Here is a 14111-nt window from a genome sequence, read left to right on the forward strand (position 1 = left end):
CTAATAGTACCCGAGCCCTCATACTTCGGACTCGAATACTATGGGACTATTAGACCATGAGTTAAGTGATAACTATGTAAAAGCCAAGGCCTGAATGATAGGATCAGATGTAAGGACAAAATGACCGATTGAATCGTGTCCACTTAGTTTGTTCTTGCCGTGGCAACAATTGCGAATGCTTCTCGGGCCGGTTTTTTCAATAAAAAACTTACTTCGATCAAAAGGATCCAATGTTGCCAAATACCGAAAAACTATGTCGTAACAGTTAAAGACTACGGTCTAAACTATGGCGTAAACAGTTAAAGACTACGGTCTAAAAAACATATGCAAGCTCGAAAGCTGCGACCTAAAACAGTTAAAGACCACGGTCTAAAAGGCATGACTCACTGACGTCGTCCATTTTTCGACGGTCCTCCTGGGACACCAGAGGGTATAAATAGCTGGCCACCCCGACCAGCCCGGACAACATGTTCATGTCGGCTTGCACCTTGAAGGTTATTAGCCTCTTTCGATTCGGGTAGGAACTAGGGGCAGGAAACCGCTTCTCCGACCTTGGGCCGGAATTAACCCCGAACCGATCGGCCACGGGGATGGACAAATGCTCAAAACCCAACATGCCCGGAGCGAGTATCTCGTAACCCTCATGACCGGCTACCCTCTACTCGGTCACCTTGCCTTTGGCTTTTTCGTCATCGGCAGGAATATCCACCAATGGCGGCGGAGAATCCTGTATTGAAATTATCGTTTCAGATGAGGCCACAGCTTCTATCAGAAGGACGGAACCAATACCATACATAGGCGGAATAGTAGGTACCTTAGAGTCTGATACCGATGAAGTTGGCTTCGATCCAGCGGCTACGGCTGACAGTTTTTCAGTACTTCGAGTAGAAGTATGATCGGAGGCCCCGACCTTCGACCCGATGATCCCTGCATCCGTCGACCTCAAGATACCACTCGACCCAGTCGAAATTCGACTTGAGCTTTCCACCAACGGTGGAGTAATTGCAACAGAACTGGTCAAATCATGCTTAAGGAGCTCGTCAATAAGACGATGCCCACCCAACGCCTGATCATCGTCGTCAGAATGGTCTAGTAATTGACAACAACCTCAGCATCCAAAGCACGAGCCAAGATATCTTCCGACGAGGTATCTCGAATAACGACCCTCGATCTTTTTCCTAGCCTGGGAAGGAGCTTGAGATGATTCGAAGGATTTTCTTTTCCTCCCTTCAACTAGGTCTCCCTGATTGGGAGCTTCAATATCCTGCTTGTTAGCTGAGGCCTCGGCAGTTTCCTGGCCCTAAATTCTGGTGGCCTTTGACAAACCTGTGAAGCAAAAGGAAGAATAGTCATTAGCTAACTAACGTAGCGTATTGCACAGAGTAGAAAGGATGACGCCTCCAGGTACGTTCGGCATAAGTGAGTTGGGAACAAATTTTCCCAATCCACTGGTCGAGGTTAGGCACCGCACCAAGGGTTCGGATAAGCGCTATATACACACGAACAAATAAAAGGTTCAGTATAGGTGCAGGCACGCGGCCGAATCGCATCAACATGAAGTTACTTACTGTGTGGGTTCCATTTCTCGGGAAATGGCAATTTTTCAGCGGGAATTAGATCCGCTGTCCTGATTCGGACAAACCTGCCCTGCCAGCCTCGGTCTCTATCTTCGTCCAGACCGGAGAAGGGCGCTTTTCCAGCTCGTTTTGAGAGTTTTATCATTCCCCCTCTGAAGACACGGGGGCTATACAACCGAAGTAGGTGGTACACCGTGAACGGAATGTTCACGTTTGTAGCAAAATAACTGAGGAGCACAACGATCCTTCAAAATGACGGGTGAATTTGGCCGAGGGTAAACTCGTATCGCTTTCAAAAATCGACCACCACAGGTCCGAGTGTGCTGAATGTGAAAGGGTAAGTATAAACACTTAAGTACCCTTCCACGTAGGTCGATATGGCTTCATCCTGGTCGGGAATAACGACCTCCTTACCTTTCCACCCACAATCTTCCTTGACTTGCTCGAGTTTATTCGAGGGTATCCTGCACAAATAGGCTGATATTTCGACGCCTCGATCCCCCTGTTGAGAAGGTTTCTCGACTTTGAAGCCCTGAATGGTCGAACGGTCTTGAGGAACGAAGTCAGTCAGCAGTGGCTCTGGTTTAGGAGCCGAAGACGTCTCGCCGGCCTTAGCCTTTGAGGATTTGCTCGTAATTTTGAAATTATGAAGATAAGAAGGTTTTGAATGAAGGTTTGAAGATTGAACAAGAAATTAAGAAGAAGATATGAAGATATGAAGGTATGAAGGTTTGACGATATGAGGATCAACGTATCCAGAGCACACGAAGGTAAAATTCCCTTTGGTAAAAGTCGAAAAGTGAAAAAGAAGGGGAAAACTTGCTTTTATAGAGTGGGACCGAGACGTTTTACCTTCCGCAACCGTCTTCAGAGCCAACGGGGCTTCGACACGTGTCGATATCAGACGGATGTGATGGATGTGACCTTGATCCTATCTAATCATGGGAAGCGTATGCGAGAAGGAACCAGGCGTCCACTCAACCAACAGATCGTGCTTAAACGGGCCGACCTTTCGAAGAGACCTAGATCGGAACCTCGTACGAACACCTCCATGATCGAGTAAAGCTTCCGAATATTTCGCAAAGGATGTGTTTGCGAACCAGTAGCGGCCGAGTTTGATAACAAGATGCTCAATTACGGTGGCCGGTAGCAAAACATGTCGGGTTTTTTGGGATTATGGAATAAGTGATTACTGATCGAATATGACAAGGGAATATACGAAGGTTTGGGTACAAACAATACACATGGAATGCTCAATAAAGTCCAACAACAACCAATTTGCAAAATTCCATTAAAGATTTTTTCCATTTCATAAAATTCCGACTATGCCGGATACATCAGTACATCAGAAAAAGCATAAGAAACCCTACTCTACGACCAGTAATTGGAAAACAAAAGTACGGCGGCCACACCCTTACTCAACCTAACAAGATGGAAGATGAGATCTCCGAGTCTATTCACGGGATGCGGCAATGACGAGTGCTACCGATTAAATGTCCCCGTGACTTGCACCAGAGGTGGATAACCCGAGGATATCCAATCCCCGTAAATCTTCCTCATCGAGCACAATCACTGGTGTGGTTTCACCCGAAGGTATTTCCCGACGGGTCCCCATAATATGGCGAGTTCGAACTCGAGATCCAACCCCCAAATGCACAACGGGAAAACTTCCAGCCTCCCTGCGTCTAGGTGGCCTCGATGGAGCGGTGTCCTTCTTCCTCGAACTGCGTCTCAGCAACCGACTTTCCCTTGGAAGCCCTCCTCGTCCGAAGTCCTGGAAACCAAAGGTATTGAGTTAGGATATAATACAGGGAAATGGGGATCGAAAACGATCAGATTAAGAAGTTACCATGGTCTTTGCCTTTTCACCCTTCAGGCGCCATTCTTCTCCAAGAATGACCTAAGCTACGAGAAGCCCAGAGAAGGGAAATCACCCATTTAAAAATAGCAGTTTCAAGCGTGGGTTCGACCGGATCCGGCGAAGGGTTCCACACTTCAGGAAAATCGACAGACGATGGACGGTGAAGTTGAACCGTGCGTATCATCACGAACCGGTGAAGCCATTCTCGATCATAATCGTCTTTGGGGTCGATTAGGCTTCGGCTTCCCCTGGGAAGCAACTGAACAATCTCCCCTCGGATCACCCGAGGTATATATAAATGAAGCAAATGATCGAGGGTAAAAGCGACTCCGGCCGCATTGGCCAACTGCTCAATGCAGAACACGAGCCTCCAAATGTGCGGGGCAATTTGCCCGATACATACTCGATATCGACGGCAGAAGTCCTCGATTATTCTATGAATAGGGAGGGTGAACCCTATGGCAAAGAGATAAGTGTATGATAACGAGTAACCGGTAACGTGATGATTTATTTTCACATCCTCCCTAATGGGGATGAGGTCGACGTCTGCTCCTAGATGGCAATCTTCCCTGACCGTAGTAATGGCGCTATCACCGATACAAGATTCGAAATCTTCCACCGGGTCGAGATGACGAAGGAATTTACAGTCGTTCATATAAATGAAACCCGACGGAATAATACCGGCAGCAATAGATTCTAACTCCCTATCAGAGCCAGCGGCTCTAGCTGATGGCATGAACGAATGCTGATCTTCACCCTGAGTCAATAACGGTACGTAAGCCATGATCATGGAAGGTCCTCTTTAACTAAAAGTATTCACACCCTGGAACAAGAAGATTGAAGATCCGAAGAGTATTATGGGCACAATGCAGGAATATCAGTAGGTTTTGAGGTGGAACAAAGTGAGATTTTGAAGAAGTGCAGATGCATGGAAAAGAAAGAAGACACGGGCTTTATATAGAAAGAGATTTAAGAGATCTTGTAGCGTATCAAGGATTTTGATACAAGGAGGATTCCCCAAAAAGATTTGGCGGCTGGGTAATAATGACCTAGCATCGGGCAGAGTGAGATTTGACTTAAAGGTCCCGTCCTAGGTAATTGGAGGCGGCTGCTTAGTTTATTTGGGTCCATTCCCCGCCGTCAGTAATTGTACCTCGGGAAATGGGGGGACTATCTGTATACGGGTAAAACCGAGGATACAGGCACGCTTGGTTTCCCGTTATTATGGTTATGCTCGGTCACGGTACGATCGTCTCACCGGAAACGAAGCTTCGAGTTCGGGCCGGGATGAGGCGATGAAGGAAGGGCGATTGACTGCCATCAGCGGGAGACCGAAATATCCGTCCTCAACCGGATATTTCGGCATCGATCTCGGCAATACAACTGTCACCAGATTTACTTGCTTTATTTAGAATTATACTATGGTTGAAACTCCTTTGCTATATAAGGAGGAGGTTATCATTCATGAAAGGGGTTGGCAATAGTAAGGAGAGAAATAGTTTACATCAACAATCATAAGAATCCTATTAAATCCATTCTCATCTGTTCTTAAGTTCATTTTTATTATACTTCGTGTAAGTTCGTAACAAAGGGTATCGACCTCGGTTTCTATACCCGAGGTCAGACGCACTTAACAGTTGGTCAGATCTGCTCCCTTGCTCATTTATTGATATATCTCGCCATCTAATCTTGAATTGAATTTAGCCACATATCTTTGACATCACGTATAAATTTAATTGTTTTCCATTTTAAGGTTAACAACATCAACAACAGAGGATCACCTTCCATTTATATTAACTGTTTATTTCTATGTGGCAAGGTAGGAAATGCTAGTATGCTAGGTCTTGCAATTATATATATGTAATAAATTACTCCCTCGAAACTCATCGACAATTTCGTCCAAACAAATAAAGGTACTGTGAGGGCAGATAAGCATATCTTTCACTGTGGAAATAGTCACTCCTTATTTTTCAGGACAGTACTGTAGACATAACTATTCTTTAGCAGCTATTATGGCTGCTGATTATGTTTTTCGAATTTAAAATATAGAAATTATTTCATAAAATTTCACTATAATATAATATCCTAAATATGAGCCAAGCTATTGTAATTCAGATGGTAAAACGGTTAAACCATAAGATGTGTTAAGAGAGGCAAATAATTGTGCCGATCTCTTGGCAAATGAAGGTCGTAAACATGAAAAAGAAAAAATATTACTCTAGTTTGAGAAGAAACATTTAAGGATATAATTTTTACTACTTGTTGATATAAGTAATGCAACTTACAAACGGCTTTAATTTTCTTTAGTGTTTTTTGATGTACCAAACAAAGAGAGATATGTGAAGAAAAGTTTGGGATGATTAGCACCCAAAGATGTGGTGCAGTGAATGAGATTCTTCCTTCTTTAATTAGAGATTTCGGGTTCTAACTCTGGGTATGAAAAAATTCTTGGTAGGGAGCGTTTCTTCGGAATGGCCCCTTCGTGGCGCAAATCTTAATTCAATCGGGATCCAATGCGTGTATCGGATACCGGATGAGAAATCAAAAAATTTGGGATGATTCTCCGGATATACCACGCACCAGCTGCCCCTGGACTGCCTCACGTCATTCAATTCACCTTTTACATCATCCAATTCAAACTGTGGAGGCCCATATACAAATATTTAATTCGTTGAATATCCACCACAAATTTTGAGAGATGTTAGTTATAGTCCATTTGCTTAACCGTAACAAAAAAAAAAATTACTCCCACTCAATATTTACAGAAATATATATTGGCACATTGAGAAAAATGAAAAGAAATCTTTCAAAGTGAGAAAGATCTGAGGCAGACGAGCAGCTTAGTGTATGGTTCAATTAATATTTTTCAAAGGAGTACATTTTAGATTTTACTAGCAAGTTGCAACTCTTCACTAACTCCCAAATCCTGTCATTCTTGCAACTCTTCACTAACTCCCAAATTCTGTCATTTTCGAAAGGAAATCATGAAAGAAAATTGATTAATAGCAGGGCAGCTAGATTTAGTAATCAGAAAAAAGTGATGTAGTGTATTATTACAATATCAGTATTTTTATTAGAATTATTTTTCAAAACTAAAATTAATCAATGAGTACCACCTTGCAATTAGTAGTATCTCATCATTCCACTGGCAAAGATATAGAACTGCTTGAAATAATGAAAGTCTTGAACGGGGCTGTGCAAGTTAGCTAGTGGTTAATAATCCAGAGACATTATTAATTAAATAATTCATGAAGGACCAATGTGTGTGATATGATAAGACTTGAGAGGGTGAAAAGCTTGGGCTCATGATAATATATACTACTGCTATACATAGAAGAGAATACCAATTTTTTATAGTCTTCATATGAATTTTTCGTCTCTTTTTATCCTTAATTAAAAGTTTTATTACTTTGTGAACTCTTACAAATTTTGGTAAATTTTGAGAACCTTAAGAGCTTTGTTTTTTATGCCGCTAAAGATGATGATGTCATGGAAAAATTAGTGGTCTCTTCAAAACATGCTTATACATATTTGAGTCTTTTATGAAAATATATTAAGTTTGTTTAAAATTATATCTTTCCTTAAGAATTTATTATAGACACTTAAAGAATATAATTATCATGTCAATCAAATTCTATAATATAGGTTTAATTATTGATTTAAAATATTAATTTCATAATACTATTTATTATTTGTTGATGTTAATTACCAATTATCATTGGTTATTTAAAAAATTTATTCGCCCGATTATAGATAAAGTTTTTTATTTTCTCCTGTAATTTTTTGTCGTACATGCTGGCGAAAATAAGTAATTAACAAAGATTTCACTTAAGGTAAAATTAGATTTTAAATCAAAAGAATAAATACAAACAGATTATCATTGTTAAATATACTTAAAATGAATTGAAATTGTAAATTATAGTCCGAAGTATGTTAGTTAATTAATCATATGTTAGTTAATTAATCAAATTTTACGACGCTTTCAACATAAACTTATCTAATAAATTACTATATTAAAAGAGTAACTATAAAATATTATAGTTATAAAACAGTGTAGTTAAAGAAACCAAACAATAATAATGCTAAACAATTGCAAAAAGTGGAGTATATTTTTTACCTTTTAATATTAAAATATTTTGCAAAATATCGTATAATCAAAAGAAAATAGTTAAATTCAACGTGAAAAAGTTATTACAATGTGAATTTCATAAAATGATTTATTCAATTAAGAAAAAGAAAAGAGATGTTATTTTTTAACATGCATCTTTTGGAAGGAAAATGAAAGCTTAAAGTAAGAACAATTTAATTTTATGGACTTTTCAATATCTTTTTCGTGTGTTTAATTTGAGAAAACATCTACAAAAATATCTTGTGATAACATGGGTTTTAATTATTTATATTTATTTATAAGTTAACTTTATTGATTTCATCATACAACAATATTTTTTCGTAGTAAATATTTTTGACATTAATTGAATATTGTAATATTTTTTGATAAAAAAAAGTAAGTTTAATTCAAAAAACAAATGAAATTAATTCAACGTATGAAAAGCTGAATTTGGATCATCGGATATTTTAGTCTAAAAATATTTAAGAAAAATAGCAATTAGAAAAGGCAATGTCTGGTTATTATTTTCTTTTTTAAAAAATCTAATATATAAACTAAAAAAAATGTTTTCCCATAACTTTCGGATAGAAGACTAGTGAAGGTATCAAATGGATGTTAGAAAAGTAAAGAAACAATAGCAGAAAAGTTTTACAAAATATCTAAAAATTGAATTTTGTAAGATCGGTAAGCCCGGGTCAAATGACACTAGTGTGAGTATATATATATATATATATAGACAGAGAGAGAGAGAGAGAAAGAGAGAGAGAATGGCTTAGAAGAGGTGATGTGACATGTCCCGTAGGCCAAGAAAGTTATTATCTTTTTTATACTTTTTTGGGCTTATTCCTACCATTTTTTCCTAAAAAATTCCCTCTTCTTATTCATTCATTTATGTGCAAAATTAATTACACATTAATCTTCCATCACCGTTTCTAAAGAAACTGAAAGGTCACGTCTTTCTTCCTCTTTTTTCCTTTTTGTTTTTCTTTTTCATATAAGAGTTGTCTGCATTCAAATTATATTACTCTATTAATGTACAAAACAATAATAAGACAAATGAAAAGGAAAACGAGTCAGTTTAATTTCAAGCCTTTAGTATCCCTAACAGTTACACACAGTAACTGCTGGTAATTATTAAAGAGTAAAAATATTAGGATGATGAAAATAGAACGAGCATCCCACGTCCAGATGACAAAAGTTGTTTAGATCTAACATACCAATTATCTCTTCATCTTGTATTTTAGATAAGTCGTTCTCTTCTATTTACTGCATAATCATTAAATCTTGAAGTTAGTGATTCAGACCAAAGAAGTCCAACAAATGTGAAAGCAATTCCTTGTCTCGCTTTCAAAATTTTGGAAGCACATATCCAAGTCTTCCACGCATGTTTTCAGGATAATCTTAAAAAAAAAATGTTGCATCCAGGTACCTGTTAAAATATTTGTTTAGAAGTTACAAAAACTAAAAGTAATTAAGAAAAATCCCTTTTATCTGGTACAAATCTCGCTGTGAACTATGATTTATATTCTGCAAGACAAAGTTATCATGGAGCATAAAAGCCAAGCACATAACACAAATCATGAAAAGAAGGAATATATCAATGGAAAAGTAATTGTGTTATTGATTTCGTCAACGAAACTTCTCCATTTTTATGTTGTTCGTATATTTCTAACTTTATTTAGAAGTTCTCCGGGTAATTTCTTATTCTTTACACAAAATATATGAGAAATTTCTAATGCTCCCTCTCCCAAGTTATCTTCTCTAATATAAATTTTGTCATTTTACGCGCTAAATCTTGACATGGTATAAGAGTCATTGGATTGTTTATACTTTTTTTTTTCCTTTCTATTTCAACATTTTATATTATTTTATTCAAAAGCATTAACGATTAAAAACTAACAGCTGACGAAAAATACCAAAAAATAAAACGTTATTCACAGTAATGTTTCATATTTTTTGTTACTGCATGTAACGTTCTTAGCTATCCGAAATACTTGAACCGTTATTATTAGTTTGCGACGTTGTGTTACTTTTGAACATTTTTTGGTTAATTTTTTCAGCATCTGTAACAATCGTGTACTTGCTTAAAAGAAGTGATTAGAAAAGGGTGGCCTGAAAAAGTCGTCTTCGGCGATCCTTCATTTTTTTTTATCAAAACTCAACCGAGATACTTTTAAAAAAGAGTGTTTTGGGTGATGGATTGTTGCCAACAACGTCAAAAACCTTTGAAATCCAACAAGAAATAAGTCAAAATTTTGCTGCTATTCAAACAAGGGATCAATGCTATAGTTTTAACAACTTGATGCGAGATCGATTTAGGTGTTTTAACCATAGGGATGACCTTTTTCGTGTTTAAATGGTTTAGGCTATTTAGTTAGTGCTTTTGACATTTTTTTTGTTAACGTTTTGAGCGTTTGCTGCAATGTATTTTTCCATATTTTGTTAGTTGGCCGATTGTTTTCTATCTGGTACTTTTTTCGTGTATAAAACTCTAAATGTTGCGCTTCAATTGGAATGTTGAATTGATTGCAAGATTGTAAATTCTTATTTTTTAAATTTTCTGTGATTCTAATTAAGACGTCGCAATTATTATTGTATGTCGAGAATTCGAGTATGAAAGTTTGATTGCAGCGAACCTGTTTTAGCAATTTTGGTTACCTCTCATTTAGTTTTCTTTTTAATGGGAACTTTTTGAGGGAATTACAAGATATTGATCATACCATCACCAATGTGGAGATATTACTTTTTTTGTACATTTTATATTTTTTTCATTAAATTTATGATTTGTCAGTGAATTTGTTTTTAATCGCGCGAAGCGCGGACAAGTACACTAGTTAGTATAATAATCATGCGCCTAACAGGTTAAAACTTGAACAATTTGTTTTACACTTGAGTAGTAGGAAATGCTATGTTGCCTGGTGATCCTTGATATTTAATTTCAAAATATATTATAGTCGAACGAAGATTTTTGATACCAAAATTTGTTTGATTAACGGAGAATCCATGCATTAATTTTCCCTCCGCGCTTAGGAATGAAAATGATATATTCCTTTGCATCTTCTAAATTCAACCAAAAGGATTTTTTTTTTCAGTTTCACGTTATGATGTTTATTTATTTTCGACGATTCATTAGCTGCTACTTTTTCTTCTCCTTCTTTTTTCAAATATAGTTCAAAATTACCTGTATTTTTATATTCCGAAATTACGCCCGTCACCCTTATTTAGGGAGTACCTTTTTTCTCTTAAAAAAAAACTAGAAATATATTACTAATACTAAAAAAAAAAAAACCAAAAAAAAAAAAAGATTGGAAACTGTCTTTTTGGACTATCCTTCTTTACACATTTTATTTACATTCTGCAAAGACTTTAATTAATAGGACTGCATGATAAGTCCCTCTCTGTTCTGAAACTCTTTAATTATCTGTTTTGATTTAATTTAATTTAAAGCATTTTATCTGGGAAGAAAACTATACGATTTTGTGGGCTGGTACATTGTATCTTGTAATCGTTAATCTTTCTGGTCGTGATTTATTTTAAAAAGTAAAAGCAACCATTAATTTAGGCTTGGAATTTGAACATGAGAGTTCATTGTAATAATGAATATATACCTAATTGATAAGTAGAAAAAATTGTTAAGATTGAAGGTTGTATGTTTTTTATCTCCAAAAGCAATTTGACAATTCATTATATTCCCCTGAATTCTGTGAGATGGATGGCGTGACCGGGTCTATGACTGTGTCTATGAAAGGGCAAAACATTCAACCATTTTGTTCCATAAATTTACCAAAGTACTAACTGAAATTCTGATGAACTTTAGAGTCTGTTTCAACTATAAAATTAAAATAAATTGAATTGAATTGGAATGAGATCATTTCAAAATTAAATTATAAGACAAGATTGGTCAAATCTGATATTACTCCTAAAGTTCTATAGCATGTCTGCAGGTATGTTTGCTTGGACTTCGAACAAGAACAATAAATAGACCATTTCAATACTTATTCTCACTTGTTATTTATTACCGGACTAAGCAATTTAAACTTAATACCGATAATTAGAGTGAGAATAATGAGCAATCTAGACTTAGTAATTACTTCCACTGTCCCATATTGGTTGTCAACGTTATTAAAAATACTTGTCATGTCGGGGTTTTAGGAGGCGGGGGCGCAAGGCGAGGCGTTTTACATAGCAAGGGGCAAGACTTAAGCCCCGAGACACGGAGCGTAAGTCCCATGGATTTACGGAGCGTATGTCTCATGTATCTTTAATTTTATAATTTTATTACTAAAAAATAAGGAAAAGCAAAGTTTTTATTAAAATTCAGCAAATAAATCACCAATAATTTTAAAAAATTATTATAAATACTAGTTTTAGCGTACGTGCATTGCACGTATCAATAACTTCAATAGTCAATATCAAAAGAGAAAATTATGTAAATAGCAATAGACGTTAAAATAGATGCAACATTCACTTAAATGATAAAATAATGTTATCGGTTGCTGAATTATGTGGAATAAGTATCTAAAGTTTCCTTCTCTTTGTTCTAATTATGCAAAGATATTACCCACATGAGAAAACTGTTTTAATTTTTAAACATCAAGAAATGAATTTTTATTTAATATTTAAACCTTTGTTTTTTGGCCGAATTTTTTTGATTGTTTAGATTAATTATAATACTTTTAAGAATTGATATTTACGTAATTTGTCCCTTACGTTAACATATCCCTTATTGTATACTCTTTTTTCTACCGTGACATTTTAGTTGTCACCTTTAGTGTTTGACAAATTTTCAAGATAAAAAAAAAAAAAACTAAATTTTGATATGAGCTTTATTAAAACTAAAATAGAAAATATGTCTCAGCTTATGACTTGGCGGTTTATAATATTTGGTTTCAGACATATAGAAATATAAATAAGTAGTACAGGCGAATAAAAGAGAAAGCGTCCAACAATAATTAGATAAATTATTGCTCATACTTTCCCATTTTAACTGTTACTTTATCTCTTTTCACGCTCATAAAAAATATAAATATAAGATATATTTTATACCATATTAAAAGCACGAAGGGCCTTAGAAATGTTAATTGAACTTTTTGTCGTTTATTAAAATGCTCTATAATAGATAAAATAGTCATTTACTATTTTTCTCAAATTATTATTTAAATATTTTATATCAATTAATATCACTTATTCTGTCTTTTCTTTATTTATTAGGACTCTACCAAACTGCCGCAGGCTAAATGAAATAAAATAGGAATAAACTACTTTAGGTTTTGAATCCTTAGGCTACTTAAGAGTTAAGATTTAGAGTTCAATTAAACCACGAATTCCTACTGTCGCCGAGCTCCATAATTATAAAGATAATAAATGTCTTTTGTGTGGATTGTGGTCAACAATCAGAATGATTAACACGAATTCGTTGTTGAAGAAAATAAAAATATTTGTTTTTGGTTCTTAATAAAACTCTTCTATATAAAAACAAGAGAACGTGGAGATGGAAATTTTCCATCTTAGAGATTAGAGATGTGAATTTTTTTATGTTTAATTTAGACAACTTTTATTTTTATGTCAGAAAAATATACTGATAAATATTATTTTCTTTCTAGGTGCATTGATCGTACAGGGATTTGAAGATAAATGAGGATGATATGAACAATTTTCAGAGGCAGGTTAATTCTAACTTTTAAATCCTTGCAGCCAAGCAGGTAACTAGCTTTTGACGTCATTGATACGATGAATTGATGGGATCACCTTATTTTCTTGGTTCTTTTACCTTTAGTCTACCTATATGTGAAAGTTGTACAAATTTATTTGAATAGAAATATGTGAAAGTTGTACAAATTTATTTGAATAGAAATATGTGAAAGTTGTACAAATTTATTTGAATAGAAATAATGTTATAATAATTAATTTGATTGAATTTTTATTATGCACCTGGTTTTTCTTTCTTACCTAATGGAAGTTTCTCAAAATAATTGACCTTGGTGTGACATCTTTAGTATTTGTTAGTATTTTCTAACAGTTTCATGATAATATTAGAGGCAAGGATGTCATTTTTACTATTTATTTTTATATGTCTTTCCCTGAAATACTATGTATTTTATGTAATTGTTCAACTTATCTAAAATTTTGAGTAAGTTTGTGGTGGATACAATAATAAATGTGCATATATTGAGACATGTATGGTAAAGCTTTTTATACCAAATTAATGGACGTAGGCCGGTCAATGATCAACGATAATTAGATGAATAATTCTCGTAATAATAACACATATTCCAAGAATTCATTATGTAATTTACCCTTCAAATTACAACTTACTCCTAATAAATTATAAGAAATTTGAAACCTTAGCCAAGAAGGTATTGAGAAAGGCAAGGTAGTGAGGGAATTTTATAGCTACTACGTTTTAGGCTGCACTCTTGAACATGCTGATTGAGATAAACTTGAGCTACTACAAAATTTGCTCGAACTAAAATTCAAGCACTGTGATTTTTCATTGATACATGTCCATACCCATTGAAGCTTTTATCTACCTAGAAAAAAAGAACAAAAGGATTAGAGAATTCTT

Source organism: Lycium barbarum, chromosome 3 (assembly GCF_019175385.1).
Source record: "Lycium barbarum isolate Lr01 chromosome 3, ASM1917538v2, whole genome shotgun sequence".
NCBI lineage: Eukaryota > Viridiplantae > Streptophyta > Magnoliopsida > Solanales > Solanaceae > Lycium > Lycium barbarum.